General features: G+C 41.4%; 1 protein-coding gene across 5 annotated transcripts in view; it reads left to right on the plus strand.

The window, feature by feature from the left end:
* The window catches only part of NSD3 (nuclear receptor binding SET domain protein 3), a 192,758-nt gene that overhangs the window by 11,862 nt on the left and 163,094 nt on the right, over positions 1 to 17,802 (plus strand). The gene's annotated exons all lie outside the window — the stretch shown is intronic.

The raw sequence follows: 17,802 nt of genomic DNA on the forward strand, positions 1-17,802 counted from the left end.
TGTAGTTGTAGTCCATTGATTTTTCCAGCCCTGGGGCTGCAGAAAGGAGTCTGCAGGTACGTTTGCATTGTGCCTGCAATGCTCTGCAGACTCTGATGTAAAAAAAAAAAAAAAAAAAAGTTAATGGAAGTTTTATTAGTGTGTTTTGTTGTTTTTATAAAAAGTGGGCTATATATACCTTTTAAGGATTAATTTTCTAGAGCTGTTAAATGGGAGATGGTGAATTACTGGAACGGGGGATTAGGCAGGGGAGAGAAATAAAGCATTGGTAGGGCTGAAATATGTATAATGTGAAGGAGTTGATGAATATGGGAGGGAGACATAGAAAGGTGGGCTCAAGTAATTAAGCAGCGGATGGAAATATTGAATTGGAAAAGCTGAGTTATGTTTGTAAAGGAGGTATAAAATGGAAGTGGTTGTGTAGGGGGAGAGATAGAAATGCACTGGCTGAATGATTAAACAGGCAGGAGATGATTTTTGAATGGCTGCCTTATGTATAGAAAGGAGATTTGGAAGTGTTAAATACACATTGTAGGTAGATCTAGAATGGGAGGTGCTGAGTGATCCTGGAACAGTGAGATTTAGCATGAGAGAGAATAAATAATTATGTAGGAATGGAGATGTAAAATTGGCTTTATCTATGATCAGTGGGGAAGGTGAGTAGAATAATTGGAGGTGCTTGAATATATTTGTGAAAGTGCACTCTAAAATGGGGCCGTTCTGAATAATTATGCAGGAAAGAAAATTGAGATGTACTGAATATTTGGGCTAGAGGGTTGTATAATACTGAATAGTTGTGATTGAGTCTGTTCAGTTGTTAATATGACAGAGGCCCAGTGAAGAGATTGAACATGTCTGTTTACAAGGCTGAGCAAATTCAAGGCTGTTTGTCTGTTTTCAGTGATTTGCCTGCAGCCTTTGAGTATGATCCTCAGTACCCTTGTAAATACCAGTAGAGAGAAGCAAGTCAAATGTTACGTACTATCAGGGGGAAATGGTTTGCAGTGAGATGTTTTATGATTCATTGCATTCCCATTGACTTGTATACCGGAATAAAATCTGCCAAAACATATCCGAATACAGTGTGCTCTGTTTATGAAAAAAAAAAATATGATGCAAGTGCTGTGTACGGTTCAGCTGTAAATTCCGGCCCTACGTTCAAGAAGCTTCAGAATTGCACTAAATTTGAGTTGCCTGTATACATTAGAGTTGGATAGAGAATACAAATGAACCAGTTGTGGTCCTTCATCTAAATTCCCCGGGTGTACCTTGTGCGTCCTGATCTACCTATGCTGTTGTATCATGGAAAACCTACCTGGACTAACTGCGGGGTTCTGGCCACGTCTGCAGCAGCACAGTTAGTGATATATTGTTAGTGTTTTTGGACTTGTTCTTTCATATTCCTGTTTTGTTTTTTTTAGCTGCATTAAAACCAAAAAGCAACGTTGCAGCTTACCAGTCATTAGCCTAGATGGCCGCATTAGTTTTAATTTTTTATTCCTCCCCGTTTCAACCTGGTGATATGGCCATTAACACACCACCTGTATTAGAGTGCCTCAACTCTGGATGAAGGAGACACCTTTGGACGGCAGCATTGTCTTTCTGAGTGAGGGTAGCATTAGAGTGATTAGCAGATTTATATACAGTAACAAATTGAAGCCAAACTCCAGCTAACTCAGCAGTTACAACAGTTTTGTTCCTTTTGGGATGAATGTTTTACAGAAATGAAAGCTGGCTATTGTAAACACCTCAGTCCATAGTGAATGGTTTGTCTCAACCCTCTGACTTCTATATCTGCAACAGAAAAACAACAGACTTACTAGCAGGATCACCAGGGGAAACCGAGAGCCTCAAAATTAACCTAATGCATCTACAGGGTTGTGGAAACTTTTAAAAGAACTACTTGTCCAGGGACTAAATCGGGGTACCAGTCTACTTGTCGCTCATGCCAATCTATCTGTCCTGATTTAATAAAAACAAAAAAAATTAACAAAAACAGTATTAAATTCTGAGGTGCTGTTAGGAATGTCTAAGGCTTTAAAAACAGACATTTTATGGCGACTTAAACTGTTATTTTTTTAACAGTGCACTGTTTATCTCCTCCTCACCTCCCTGCCTGTCTCCAGCATTGCACCTGGAGACTAGAAGGGAGGGGGCAGGCCTTGCAGTGTAATGAGCACCGATTGAGTGCTGGTCGGGAAAGGGCAGTGTTGGGCTCTGTTAAAGCTCAGCAGAAACGCATCTGCTGAGTAAATGAGGCACCGGCCCAAATGAGAAAAATAAAACTTTTATTCCTTCAGGTTACCCTCACACATGAAAGCACTTGAGTGCTCAGTACAAGTGTGTGCTGAGCAGCCAGATCAAGCTCCAGTGTCTGCTCCGTTGATAAGTTCACTTTTTAAAAAAAGAAATAAATGCACTTTTTTTTTTTTCTTGCAGGATGCTGGAAAGCATTGCACCAGCAACTAGCAAATCACTGGTGCCATGCAGGACTCCTGCAGACTGCCAGTGTGATCTGTCTCTTTTTCACACTGACAGGAAGAATCAATGAACTGCCATAGTTCTCACTAGCACCGTGGTAGTTCATTGAGAGGTACAAGCCAACATCTGCAAAGGATGTCGGTACTTATAGTTGATTCATTCACAGAACTCTGAATGGATGACGCAGCCATGTGGGAGAGCTTGGGAACGTCTCCCCGTACTGCTGTCACACAGAGGGCTCGGATCAACGACCCACTGCAGGAGTGGGAGCATGTTATATGTTCTACCCTAAAAACGGATGGAACATGTAACGTTTCTGAAGGTGAACGTATCCTTTGTCCCTTTTGCTGCTAGAGCCCTTTTTGCATTCTTAGCACACGTTTTAAGAAAAATAATTTTAGGCCCGGAGATTGCCTTAAGAAAATATATAATGTTTTAGGTAGAGACTCTAGAGAATAAAATAGGGGTAGTTACGATTGTTTGTTACACGATATTACTGCACAGGTCTAGGAAACGCAAAATTTCAGTAATAAAATGCGCTTAAGTTAATTTTAGGGCACAAAAAGGCATTAAATTACCCAATTTTTTGGACCCCAGATATCTCCCCTGTGCTCCATTGACTGTAATGTAGTTTACATCACTCTGCATTACATTCTTTCCCGGCCTCAATGGCCAGGAAATCTGTCAACAGGGACCCGGAAATTACATCATACATGTCCCTTTTGGGTCAGGATAAGAAGGGGAGGAGAGCCGGTGTTGGGAAATAGGAATTGCATATACCTGAGCTATCACATCTAAGAATTGGTATACTGCAATATGATTGCTTTTTGGTTTAATGCGCCGATAATTGAGTATTTTCACGAGTACTTGTACTCGTGGAAATACTCCCTATACCTGAAACCGATACTTTACGGTGCGATTTGCATCAGTGGACCCAAATTGCACCACAAAGAATCGCATTCGATTTGAACAGAAATGCGGTACTATTCCTCTCCAAATCACATGCAGTTTCCCCACTGCTCCTGTGTGAACCTAGGCTTGTCATAGCCTTAGATCACACAGAAGTGTGGGGAGCATGTCACAGAGCCATGCTGTCACAGAACAGACACGGCTATCAGCACAGGAGGCTGCATCCTCCCCGCCATGTATTTTAAGGTGGACATTTCTTTGTGGTGGCGGGGGGCTGGAACACGAGCCTGCAGTGTCCTCTCCTAGTGTCATCCCTGCAAGGAGAGGTCTGGGGATTTGATATCCCGTGCTTTCTCTCCTCTTAGTGCAGGGATGACAGTACGGGCTAGATAGCGTCTGATTGGTCAGCACCGTGTCCACCACAGAATACATGGAGGGGAGGATGCAGGCTTCTGTGCTGATTGCTGTGTCTGTGCTGCTGGAAGGAGCTCCAGCGACCTGTGTGACAGCTCCATTTCCAGCTAGGTGCTAACTTCTTCACTGGCTACAAGGGACACAATGTGGTGGCACAGCCAGTCCATGCTGGCCAGGATCCAGTACATGCACTCCAGCAACGTGATCCTTCTCCTGGGTGAGTGAGACAACCCAATCTCCTCCATACACAGCCCCATCTTTAGACCGTGCTGGCTGGCAGGCCTGTGCCTATGTTGCCAGGATGGGGGGGAGAGTGTGTGTAAAATTAGAATCTAGCCACAGGTCAGTTTCCTGAACCATTCCTGTGCAGTGGGGAAACCGCATGCGATTTGGACAGGAATTGTACCGCATTCCTGTTCAAATCGCATTCCATTCTCAATTTGCGTCCATGCTTCTTTTTTTTTTTTTAATTGACTCTAATTCCACCGCAAAGTATCTGTAATTGGTATTGGCAACTACTTAACCAAAAGTATTGGTTCTCGCCGATCAAAAAGGCATCGGTGCATCCCTATATATATATTTATTGTAAATGTTTATGGAAGCAGTTACTTAACAAGAAGTACAGTCCGTATCATGTATGTGATCTATACACTTTGGCTTTCCCTCATCTGCTCACTGTCTATCCTATTTAGAGAAACTGACTCTCAAACTGCAACATGCTACACATCAAAAACATTGTTGTGGGATCTCGATTCAGACACACGTGTGATATTGCAGCTTACAAGTGCTTGGATATGGTGGCTTCATTAGTTTTGATTTCTCAGGCTAAGTACATTTTCTGCAAATACAAAAAAACACAGGTTGATCGTGCCATTATCACTTTGCGTATTGAACTGATCGTTAGCGTGCAGTGAATGGTGTCGCTCTAGGACAGGAAGTGTCTTACTGATATGAAAGCGAAAGGGGGAAAAAAAACCTAAAAAAAAGAAAACGAATGCAGCCACCACACCTAAGGACTGATAAGCTGCCACTTATTTCATTTTTGTTTTAAAGTTTAGATACCCTTTTTAAACTTACATACGTACGCACACGAAAAAAGAATTAAACTTTCACATAATCTGGAACTGATCTCTCAGCTACTGTTTGAGTAGCTCACACTTGGAGCAGGATAATTTAAATGCAAAAGCTTTGTGAATTTGCTTTGTTAAATTTGAACTGAGGTCACAATTCCATAATTGGCAGACTTTTCTACTGTATTTTGAAACAATAATTGTGTCGGGAATAATTGCTGTTAATACGGTCTAAAGGTTATGCAAACGATTGGCTAAGGCATGCTGAATATTGGGTGGATCTCGGGATCCAAAATTCAACTGTTCAGCAAAAGGTATTACCTATTTTTATTTTCCTGGCACTGTCAGAGGCTTAGTACAACACCTTAATGCTTTGTGTAGACACAAATTTAATTGCATAATGCTAGTTAATTACACTGGAAGGGGATGTTGATTGATTGCAAGAGAGAAGGAAAATGTAAAATTGTTTTTCCTTATGGGGAGCTGCTTCTGAGTAACTACATTATGGTTGAAAAGTTAGAACAGGGTGGTGCTGACCAATTCTTTATGGGTAGGAACAGATAACGATGAGTGGGGTTGAATGATCATGAAGAGAAGAGATAAAAAAGTTCAGTAGTAATTATACCAATAGATCTCCTCAGGAGACCACGGGCCTGAGCACAGTTGGTGATTAGCTGCAGGGGAGACATTGGGGTCTAAAGAGGACCTGCTACCTGCCCATGCTATCACATAGAGGGCTTGTTCGCTCCCTTGTTTTACCAATAAAGTTAAATGAAGAAAAATAATTGTTAAAAGTAAATAACTCAAAATAATAAATTAAGTGCACCCCTGTACACACCCCAGTGGTCATGCACAGAGTAAGAACAACATTTCTAGGGACATATTTATAACCTAAAAACTTTTCCTATGAAGGATGTTGGGTACCAACTTTTTTTTGCGATTGATAAGACTTGACATGTTTGGTATCTCTTTACTTGATGCACCCCATCTTTTTATACTTTACCAAAAAAATGAGTATAATAATGTGTTTGCACTACAACTCATTTTAGTGTAGTTTTTCCTGAAAGTATGTGTTTGACCTAGCACTTTTAAAGCATTGTGGAGAAATTCATCTTCAAATGTCACAACAGATCCTCTGATATCTGGTATCACAGTTCGTTTTCCAATTTTTTTTTTCTATGGAAGCAGAATGTTGGTGGCCTTCCAGCTCTCTAATGTAAATACACAGCAGGTGCTTGTAAGCTGTTACAAACTAACTTTAACCACTTGCCCTCCAGAGGATTTACCCAACTTCTTGACCAGGCCATTTTTTGCACTGCGTTACTTTAACTGACAATTGCATGGTCATGCAACGATGCACCGAATAAAATTTAGGTCCTTTTTTTTTTGCCTGTGTGTTTTTTATTTTTTGCGCTATAAATACTGACAATTTTGAGAAAAAAACAATATTTTTACTTTTTGCTATTAAACATGTCCAGTAAAAAAAATAAAAAAAATCAAATTTCATCATAAATTTAGGCCAAAATGTATTCTGCTAAAATGGATCCGGTGATGGACAGCCGAGGCCGCGAATAGCGGCGCAGGTAGAGCATGCGTGCGGCTTGTGCGCGCCCCTACCAGAACTGCATAATCGCATATAGTTACGTGATATTGCACATCCGTGCCGCCCTGTAGCAGTATTTCTGCTTTAGGGTAGCACGGAACTGGTTAAAGCAGTATTAGACCTGAAAGCAAACGTTTATTACTGCCCTTTCACACATGCCTGCCAACCAGATCTGCATATCTGTTTTTCAGGCATACCAGAATTGACCATGCATTGCCCTCTCTGGAGCAGCAGATGTAAATGGACATGTGTCCTTTTGTACCTGCCTGCGTCCGATTCAATCCTATCCTCTAAAAACAGATGGATGGGGATCCATTCCCCATCCGTCTGGTGGATCAGCTGACAGATAGGTGTTCCATTTACATCTGACCGCCCCATAGAGAACGGCGGGCTTTGTCCGTGTCCGCTGTGCACAAGCGGAGCGGACACAGATCTGTTATCCGCCTGCTCTGTGGGGATCAGTGGACAGATTCCCTGCTGAGCAGGCTTATCTGCTTGGTGAAATCCTTCCATGTGAAAGGGCCCTTATATTGCAGCTTACCAACTCTTATGCAGGCCGTAGACGGGCCAATTTGGCCGATAAATGAAAAATCGGTCGGCCCCATTGACGATGCTGCCACCCATGTCTATCACAAATCTATCTTTCTACCCCTCACCTCACCCCTTCAGTCTCCTCTCGCATCACCAGCCTACTAAGTGACATATCAGCATGGATCTCACTCCACTTCCTCAAACTCAATCTTTCCAAAACTGAGCTCTTCGTATTCCCCCCAGCCCGTGCCCCCTCCCCTGACTTCTTCATCAAGATCAATAACACAATCATCAGTCCCTCCCCTCATGCCAGGGTACAAGGTGTAATCCTAGACTCCATATGTCCTTTCAGCCCCAATTCCAATCACTGTCCAAATCTTGTAGACTTCACCTCCGCAACATCTCCAAGATACGCCCGTTCCTAACCTCGGAAACTACTTAGCAACTTATTTACTCCCTTGTTATATCTCACCTTGATTATTGTAACTCCCTCCTCATTGGCCTACCTCATCGCAGGCTATCCCCTCTTCAGTCTATCATGAATGCTGCTGCCAGACTTATCCACCTTACTAACCATTCCATATCTGCCATCCCTCTCCGCCAATCCCTCCACTGGCTTCCCATTGCCCAACGGATAAAATTCAAAACACTAACAATAACGTATAAAGCCATTTATAACTCTGCCCCAAATTACATCACCAATCTTGTCTCCAAATATCACCCAAACTGTACTCTCCGCTCCTCGCAAGACCTCCTACTCTCTAGCTCCCTTGTCTCCTCCTCCCATGCTCGTCTTCAGGACTTCTCCAGAGCTTCCCCCATCCTCTGGAACTCTCTACCCCAATTTATCAGACTATCGTCGACTCTGCTCACCTTTAGGCGATCTCTGAAAACCTATCTCTTCAGTGAAGCTTGTCCTGCCCTCAGCTAATAATGGAATCTTCTACTCTTCCAACCAGTCCATCCCCCACAGGTATTACCTTTTGTACCATTAGCCCCTCCCTCCTAGATTGTAAGCTCCAAGGAGCAGGGCCCTCAAATCCCTCTTGTATTGAACTGTATTGTTGCTGTATTGTCTCCCGTTATATTGTAAAGCACTGAGCAAACTGTTGGTGCTATATAAATCCTGTATAATAATAATAATGTCCACGAAAAACGGCTGGTTTTTGCGGATTTTCCAGCATGACCGATAAAACTAAATGAGAAGATCCGCGAAAAACGGCCGGCGGGCTGGCCCCACTAACGGCGTGAATATTGGCCATTTTTTCGTGCGGACGAAAATTCGGCCGATAAACGACCCATCCATGGCCTGCATTAGGCTTTATGCATACGTGAGCTCAAAAACGCTATTTTACAGGCATTTGGGGTTTATTTTTAAGCCCATCTGTCTATGCACACTATAGGCATTTCCAGGAATTTATCAGCAGATCCCCCCCCCCCCACCAATGTCGCTTTCAGGAGAGGAACTCTTAAGCATAAAATCACCTAACGCGCCTAAGCACTAGGCATATTTAGCACTTGAGCGTTTTTTCATTTCAGTGGCCATAATACATTAACATTCTTGGCGTGCCTAAACTTGTTCGCAAAAACCTGGCTTAGGCTTGTTTTTGAAGTTGCATTTCTCCTTCCAAAAGCCCCATGTGTGTGTGTGCATGAAGCACATGTGACAACGACCAACTTTATTTATTCCTGAAAAACCTTTATTCTAAAAGGAAAAAACACAGTTTCTGTAAATGTAACTGCAGTATGAGTTGGAATCAGTTTTTAATTGGTTAGTGTATCCAATCTGCTAGTACAGTGGATATAAACAGTCTACACACCCGTTAAAATGTCAGGTTTCTGTGATGTAAAAAAATTACACAAAGATAAATAAATTCAGAATTTTTTCCACCCTTAATGTGACCTTTAAACTGTACAACTCAATTGAAAAACAAACTGAAATCTTTTAAGGGGGGGGGGGGGTAGTAAACATTAGAAACTAAAATAATGTGGTTGCATAAGTGTGCACATCCTCTTATAACTGGGGATGTAGCTGTGTTCAGAATTAAGCAATCACATTCAAAATCATGTTAAATAGGAGTCAGTACACACCGGCCATCATTTAAAGTGGCTCTGATTAACCCCAAATAAAGTTCAGCTGTTCTAGTAGGTCTTTCCTGACATTTTCTTAGTTGCATCCTACAGCAAAACTCATGGTCCGCAGAGAGTTTCAAAAGCATCAGAGGGATCTCATTGTTAAAAGGTATCAGTCAGGAGAAGGGTCCAAAATAATTTCCAAGGCATTAGATATACCATGGAACACAGTGAAGACCGTCATCATCAAGTGGAGAAAATATGGAGCAACAGTGACATTACCAAGAACTGGACGTTCCTCCAAAATAGATGAAAAGACGAGAAGAAAACTGGTCTGGGGGGCTGTCAAGAGGCCTACAGCAACATTAAAGGAGCTGCAGGAATATCTGGCAAGTACTGGCTGTGTGGTACACGTGACAACAATCTCCCGTATTCTTCATATGGCTGGGCTATGGGGTAGAGTGGCAAGACGGAAGTCTTTTCTTACGAAGAAAAACATCCAAGCCCAGCTACATTTTGCAAAAACACTTCTGAAGCCACCCAAAAGCATGTGGGAAAATATAATCAGATCTGATGAAACCAAAGTTGAATTTTTTGGCCATAATTCCAAAAGATAAGTTTGGTGCAAAAACCACACTGCACATCACCAAAAGAACACCATACCCACAGTGAAGCATGGCGATGGCAGAATCATGCTTTGAGGCTGCTTTTCTTCAGCTGGAACTGGGACCTTAGTCAAGGTGGAAGGAATCATGAACAGTTCCAAATACCAGTCAATATTGGCACAAAATTTTCAGGCTCCTGTTAGCTGAACATGAACAGAAACTTCAGCTTTCAGCATGACAACCACCCAATGCATACATCCAAATCAACAAAGGAATGGCTTTACCAGAAGAAGATTCAAGTTTTGGAATGGCCCAGCCAAAGCCCAGGCTTGAGTCCGATCGAAAATCTGTGGGGTGATCTGAAGAGGGCTGTGCACAGGAGATGCCCTCACAATCTGACAGATTTTAAGTGTTTTTGCAAAGAAGAGCGGGCAAATATTTCCAAGTCAAGATGTGCCATGATGATAGACTCATACCCAAAAAGACTGAGTGCTGGAATCAAATCAAAAGGGGCTTCAACAAAGGATTAGTTTAAGGGTGTGCACACTTATGCAACCATATTATTTTAGTTTTTTATTTTTACTTCCCTTCACCTAAAAGATTTCAGTTTGTTCAACTGAGTTGTACAGTTTATGGGTTACATTAAAGGTGGAAAAAGTTCTGAAAAGATTTCAGTTTGTTGTTCAACTGAGTTGTACAGTTTATAGGTCACATTAAAGGTGAAAAAATTTCTGAAATGATTTATCTTTGTCTCTTTTTTTACATCACAGAAACCTGACATTGTAACGGGTGTGTAGACATTTTATATCCACTGTACATCTAAAACTGCCCTACCCACAGACTGACAATATTGCTGTCCAAAGGTACCCTTGAGCTCCTTCACTCAGAATAGGGGCACTCTAATACAGGAGGTGTGTTTACTGGTCACATCACCAGGTGAACACAGAGGAGGGGAAAAAAAAACGAAAGCAGCCACCACATCTAATGATTGGTAAGCTGCAATCTATTACAATTTTGGTTTTGGGTTGAACACCATTTAAAGTGTCTGGTCTGATCTTTCATCTACCTCAATGTTCTGTCAGGCCACCTGACTACTAGGAACTCAGAGCCTTTAGCCGCTCTGCCCCCTGACTTTGGATCACCCTGACATCTGCAACATTGGCTTTCTACCCATTTTCAAATCTTGTCTCAAAACTCATCTCTTTAAACTAGCATACTCTGTCTGACATTGGTTTGTTCTGTAATTAATGTTTTATGTAATGTATATGTATTTTATTTATTTACTTTTTTTGCTGTTCTGTTGCCATCTTTGTAAGGTGGCCTTGGATGTTCTGAAAGGTGACTTTAAATAAAATGTATTAATATTTTTATCTTTGAGGATAAATTGCCTCCTGTTACAAGCAGTTTGAGGTTGGTTAGAGGTTGTTTTAGAGGGTATTTCTTACATCACAGGACAAAGGACCTCCAACTCTTGGCATGCCTTCATTATTTTTGTTACTATCATTAGGTGATAGAGGTGTATGTGCATGAACGCTCTGTCTTCCCTGTGACATTTTATTTCTGGATACTGTTTGTTTTTTTTCTTAAATTCTTCTAGCAAGTTGTCATTTAGTGTCTTGATGCAGTAGTATTTGCTGTTTTTCTTGCAATGCCTGTCTAAATTTGCTGCTTATTATTGACCTTTTTGAGTCATGAGGGAAGTTGCTTGCTTTGGCAGGCAGTTTGCATTGCATAAGTGGCTGGTGGGGTAGTCTACAGTTCCTGGGCCGTGATGGAGGACAGACCCTGATGAAGTGTGGGTATGCCTGACTGATGCTTTAGACTGACCTGAATCTTGGAGCTTATTGCTTTGCATCTGAAGAGTTAAATTAACAGGGCCTCAGCATGTTGTTTTTTCCAAACCTTGGTGGCATTGGGGAAAAGCAGCTGCCATTAAGGGACTGCTGACATTTGCTTGCTCATTCGCAGCAATGTGAGGAATCTGGCAGATTGGGTGCCATTTTAGTTTGGAGCCTTGTTTTTCCCTTGTATCCCCACTTTTGGCAGGGACTCTGATACATGTCTGCCCAGCAGTCAGTTATGCACTTGTGTGGGTCATTTTGGGAAGTCATCTGGTATAAGGGTTTAGGTCATGAGTGCCTCTTAAGGAAAAGTCACATTGCAGGCACATGGCCAACCTTAGACAAAGGTGTGGGGATCTACAGACTTCTTCAGCACTTTAGGGGAGGATGGGGAGGGTTGGTGGAAGAGTATGGAGGTTCTTTTGGTTAGCTCTGTCAGCATTGCTTCTCTTGCTGGCTCTCGGTCTTAATCCCTGGCTGCATCGGGATTTTAACTTTCTCCTTCAGGGCACATTCCTCTGCTTCTTGTGTCTAGGGAAGATTTCTCTACTGCAAAGGGGAAGAGGATTCAGGAGATGAGGCATTGTCTTCTTTAGCTGAATCCTAACAGCAGGATGCCTAGTCTTCTGGCATCTCTCCAGCCTTCTTCTATTGATGTCCTCACAGAATGAGTATCAATTTGAAATTGCAGCAATCAGAGTCAATCCTTGTTTAAGGTCTCTGGTCTGGGATCTTGGAAAACTCCACAATCTCCAAAAGTCTTCCTCCTCACACACAGGCGGGGGTTTACAAAGGTTGGGATTATCCAGAAAAGATTATTACCCAAAATGGTTTGCTCAGCAATATCCCATGGAGCGCTTCAGCAAATTGTGGGCAATCCCTGCAGTGGATTCTGCAGTCTCCTGTCACAACAAGACCCTGACAATTCCTGTGTGACAATAGGTTTGAAGCCCTCTTTAAGGTGTCCCAATTAAGGTGTATTGGCAGCCATGCAGTTTTCTTTTGCTGTGATGGGGGCTGGCCAATCTCTTTTGGTTTGGGCTAAACCCATGACTGAACATCTTGGGGGACCTTTGGGTGGGTTGTTATGGCCAGAGCTCTTTCCAGAGGCCTTACTCTTCTGTTTGATGGGCTGGGAAATCCTCTACGGCAGCTTTTCCGGCCGGGTTTAATGTCTGTTCACATGAGATTGGCCTTTGGCTGAGAGTGCTGATCGGGAGCCGATCGGCAGACTTTTTTCGGTCGTGCCCCTTCACTTTGGTCTTCTGGACCAGCTGCCATACAAACAGGCTGAATATCGGCCGGTTTCTATTAGTGGTGCACCGAAATTAAAATTCTGGTGCGGAAACCGATACCAAAAATTCAGAATGCATGTGGCTGAAAACCGAACCAAGACCGAAATGTCTGCTTATGTGGGGGTGGGGAGGCTCCAATTTTTTTTTCATACTTTCATGTGTGTATGTATGTATATATATGTGTATATATATATATATATATATGTGTGTATATATATATATATATATATGTGTGTATATATATATATATATATATATATATATATATATATATATATATATATATATATATATATATATATATATATATATATTTTTTTTTTTCTTTAACTGCTGATTTTATTGCTATCAAATAGGGGACAGGAGAGGAGCAGTGTATACAGAGAGGCTCCCTCATGGCTGTCACTATATGTTAGTGCCGCAATTGCCTGCTTTTTTTTTTTTTCTTCGCTATAGCTCACAGAATAACTGTTTCCCTGGAGCTAAAGGAAACTTTGTTTCTATTATCTCAGGAAATGAACTAAAAGGAAACTGTTTCTTTTAACTTGGGGAAATGAACTAAAACGAAACTTTGTTTCTTTTAGCTGGGGGAAAAGTGACAACTAATTCTGTGAGCTAAAGTGAAGGAAAAAAAAAAGCCTGTAATTAAATTTAAAAACCGGGACTGATATAGTGACAGCCAGTCACTGAATACATTGCTCCTCTCCTGCCATTCTCATTCTTTGTCATTCTAAAAGCAGAAGCCCTGTAGAGTAAAACGATTATCTTTTTGATGATCAGCGATGTTGAATTCATGAAAAACGCATGAAAACGTTGATGGCGATACATGTTACATATCGCCGCGAATGCCAGAATGAGAGCAATAGTTCTAGCACCGGAACTCCTTCGTAACACTAAACTGGTGACCTATAAGGAGCTTTAAATGTGTCGACCTATAGAAAATATAGGGGACTGAAGTTCGTTGCCATTTCACGAGCGCACGTAAATTTAAAGTTTGACAAGTTGAATATCTATTTACTCGGTAAAACCTCATCTTTTATATTTTACAAAAAATAGGGTCATTTATTGCTTTTTTGTGCCCTAAAAATAACTTACTTGTATTTAGTAAAATTTTGCGGTAAAATCATGCAACATAAAAAATTGGAATTACCACTATATTTTATTCTCTAGCATCTCTGCTTTCAGAAAATATATCTTATTTGGAGGTTTTGTGTAATCCTCAGGCCCAAAATGAATTTTTTTTAAACTTGTGCAAATAATGCAAAAATGGTTCTGGCAGCGAAAGGGATAAACTATAAGCACTGCTCCACCCTTTCCGGAGGAGTAGCCAATCAGTGCTCATTACACTGCAAGGTCTCTCTCCTCCTTGCTAGTCCCCGGGTATGGTGCTGGAGACAGGCAGGGAGGGGAGGAGGAGATAAACAGTGCAATGGTAAAAATATTACACATTTAAGTTGCCATAAAGCCTCTTTTGTTTTTAAAAGCCCCAGACATTCCTAAAATCACCTCTGATTTAAATACGGTTTTAGTTTTAAAGTGTTTTTTTTTTTTTCTTGTATGTGAACAAGTAGATTGTTTTGAGGGACAAGTAGATTGGGGCCCCGATTTAGTCCCTGGACAAGTAGTTTTTTCAAAAATGTCCACACCCCTGTCGTTAACCAGGATCTCTTGTCCTAGAATTATTGTTCTTCTTACTTTGATGTTCATGGTGTGGTGAGACTGCAGTTTACATATACGTGTGCACCCTGGGCCTGTGGTTGTGTGTGGAGCAAATGGGATTACGGCCACAAATTCTAAACCATTTTATTTACTTATTTATTTTTTTACTTTTTTTTTAGCTCATTTTTACTTTATTACTATTACAAAGGGTAACCTCCGATGTGATAGCATTGGGCAAGTGCCAGGTACTTTTTATGGAGATGTTTGGGGTTTAATAGACCCCAGTGTCTCCTCTGCCTTTCATAGCATCTAACCTAGCACAGATCTGCTTGGATAGATGCTTACCAGGTTGGAAGTGTAGGATTTGAACCCGGAAGTGTTTAAATCATTGTTGCTTCGTTCAAAACAGTTGTTTATGATCAATGCAGCTAATTGGATATGATGTGAATGAGCCCTAAGGAAAACTTGTTTTGATTAGTTGCTATTGATTTCTCCACTTTTTGCATGTGGAATAACCCCTGAAAGTTGAAGTAGAATCATAATATTATGCTGGAGAAGTATTAAAACTGTGAAGCAGTAAGATAGATGAATGTGGTTCAGAAACAATGTCATGGATTAAGCAGCAGATTTGAAATTTGATAATCTTTGAACAATTACTTTTTGTTGACAGCCATTATGCTGGTTGGACTTCTGAGGATTTACCCCCCTTCCTGACCAGGCCATTTTTTGCGTTATGATGCTGCAGTACTTTAACTGACAATTGTGCAGTCATGCCACACCGCACCCAAATGAAATTTATGGCCTTTTTTTCCCACGAATAGAGCTTTCTTTCGGTGGTATTTGATCGCCTGTGCATTTTTTTTTTTTTTTTTATCTTTTGCGCTATTAAAAAAAAAAACAAAAAAACTGACAATTTTGAGAAAAAAACAATATTTTTTACTTTTTGCTATTAAACATGCCCAGTAAAAAAATGTAAGAAATCAAAGTTCGTCATAAATTTAGGCCACGATGTATTCTGCTACACGTCTTGCTGAAAAAAAAAAAATCCCAATACCTGTAAATTATTTGGTTTTACGTGAAATTTATAGCATTTACAAAGGGAGGTGTGTATATATACTGTTTTTTTTTTTTTTTTTTAAATTTTTACTAGTAATGGCGGCGATCAGCGACTTATAGCAGGACTGCGGCGGGCATTCTGACACTGGGGGGAACTGACTTGGTGTCACATCCCCAGTGACACCAATACAGTAATCTGTGCTAATAAAAAAACATTGACACTGTATTAATGGCACTGGGCAGGAATGGGTTAACATGTGGGCGATCAAAGGGTTTACTGTGTGCTGTGTGTGTTTTACTGTGGGGCTGTGTTTGTGCTTCACTGTAAGCACAATGCTTTGCATGGCTGTGCTATGCACAGCCATGCAAAGCAGTGTGCAGGAGCTGACAGGGGAGAGAACGGTATTGTTTATGCGCCTTCTTGGCAAGGCAAAAGGGGAAGGGATGGCTATGGCAGTTACAGTAATCAATACTTTCAAAACTGCGTTTTTTTGTTTTTTTTTATCCATAAGAATAGTGAAACCATATGTAAAAATAAATGACCAACACTGCAAATCTGCAAGATGTATGTAAAAACGCATAACACGTAAAATATGTACTACAATGTAATAACTAAAATTGTGTGTTTTTAAGCTGAGATGTTTAAATTGACCCAAAGACCAGAGTGGTCAGAAGCCAGTTCCTCTACCTACATGTGTTGGAGGAAGCTAAAGCACACCGAGAAAATGTCTGCAAACAGAGAAATGTACAATGCATGACTATTTGTACCAGGCCTTTAGTTTCCATTAGTAAAATTAACTTTAGGAATTTTAAAATAAAACAAATAAAGTATAAACTTGAGGACCAAGAATTTTTAAAACCGACCTGTCATGCGGAGCAGATGCTGCTGTTATACCTTACACCCCATTTACAACTGAGCAGTTTGTATCTTGATGCTCAAAATGCTCCTCATCCAAAATCCAGGGTTTTCATTTGGGCCTGCTCACATTTGATTATAGTCAGTTGCAGCTTGTAACTTGAAAAAAAGAGTACATGAGCTTCACTAACCGTTGCAGTGGCTGTGTATGCTGTATGAACTGTATGTAGCCAGCACTGTGATCCGGCAGCTTGACAAATTCCCATTCCGCTCACAGAATAAAATTGAGTAGAGCTGCTCAACCATTCATAGGAAGCTATGTATTCTGTGAATGAATACACCGCTTCCTCTGGCTGCAGAGGGCTGATGACATCACACACTCCAAAATGGATATTACTGCTGTTAGTATGTTTAAGCATTTTTGGTTTCAGGCATTATTTCTAAATATCTTTTAGAGGTCCTAGATCTGATCCATATATGCAGAATTTCTTGGTTTAGTACTGAATTGGTAGTCCAGACTGGTTTAAGCCCCTTTCAAATGGTGGGTCCGATTAGGTCCGCTTATCAGTTTTTCAGGCAGACCTGATCGGATGGTCCATTCACCCCTATGGACAGACCGGAGTAAATGGGCTCATGTCCTTTTACACCTGCCTACCTCTGGGTAAAATCTGATCTACTAGATAAAAAGAAAAAACCCGGAAGGGGATCCGATGTTCCGTTTTAGGCAGATTGAATCGGAAGGTAGTCAGGTTTAAACGGACAGCAGAGTCCGTTTACACCTGGCTGCTCATAGAACAGAGCTACCTCTGTCCATGTCCGCTCTGCATAAACTGAGCAGACATGGATGTGTCATCCACCTCCTCTTTGATGAGAAGTGGATCTGTGTATGGATACCCAATCCCCTGGCTGATCATGACAGTCTGCTAAATCTGAAAGAGGCCATATTCCTATGGGTAGGATAGTAGGGGGAAAATAACCACTCCTTGTTTGTATATGCTAGGTACTGAGGCTCCTGAGCAAGGATCTGATGCAAACTTTGGCTGTCATTTAAGTGATTCTAAAGCTTAAATACCCTTCCCCCTATACTTACCTGATCCCTTGCTTGTCCCAGCTCTATGCCCATCTGTAGCATCTCTCCTCTTCGCCCCTCTCTCACATGCCTGGCTGAGAGCAGCGGGAACCATTGGCTCCTGCTGCTGTCTGTCAAATCCTGTGACATAGAGGTGTCTAGACGCAGGCAGCGTGGCTCAGGATCAATCCCGCAGGTGTGCTACTGTAGGTACACTTCTAAGAGGAGCCAAGCACGCTAGGGGTGGGGGTGGGGCGCAAGAAGAGGAGGATCAGGGTCGCTCTGGAGCAGGTAAGTATTAACCTGTTGTGTTTTTTTTTTTTTTTTTAAATAGCATTTA

The sequence above is a fragment of the Staurois parvus genome, unplaced genomic scaffold (assembly GCF_062004578.1).
Source record: "Staurois parvus isolate SC_StPar_1 unplaced genomic scaffold, SC_StPar_1.0 ptg001328l, whole genome shotgun sequence".
In the NCBI taxonomy this organism is placed as follows: domain Eukaryota; kingdom Metazoa; phylum Chordata; class Amphibia; order Anura; family Ranidae; genus Staurois; species Staurois parvus.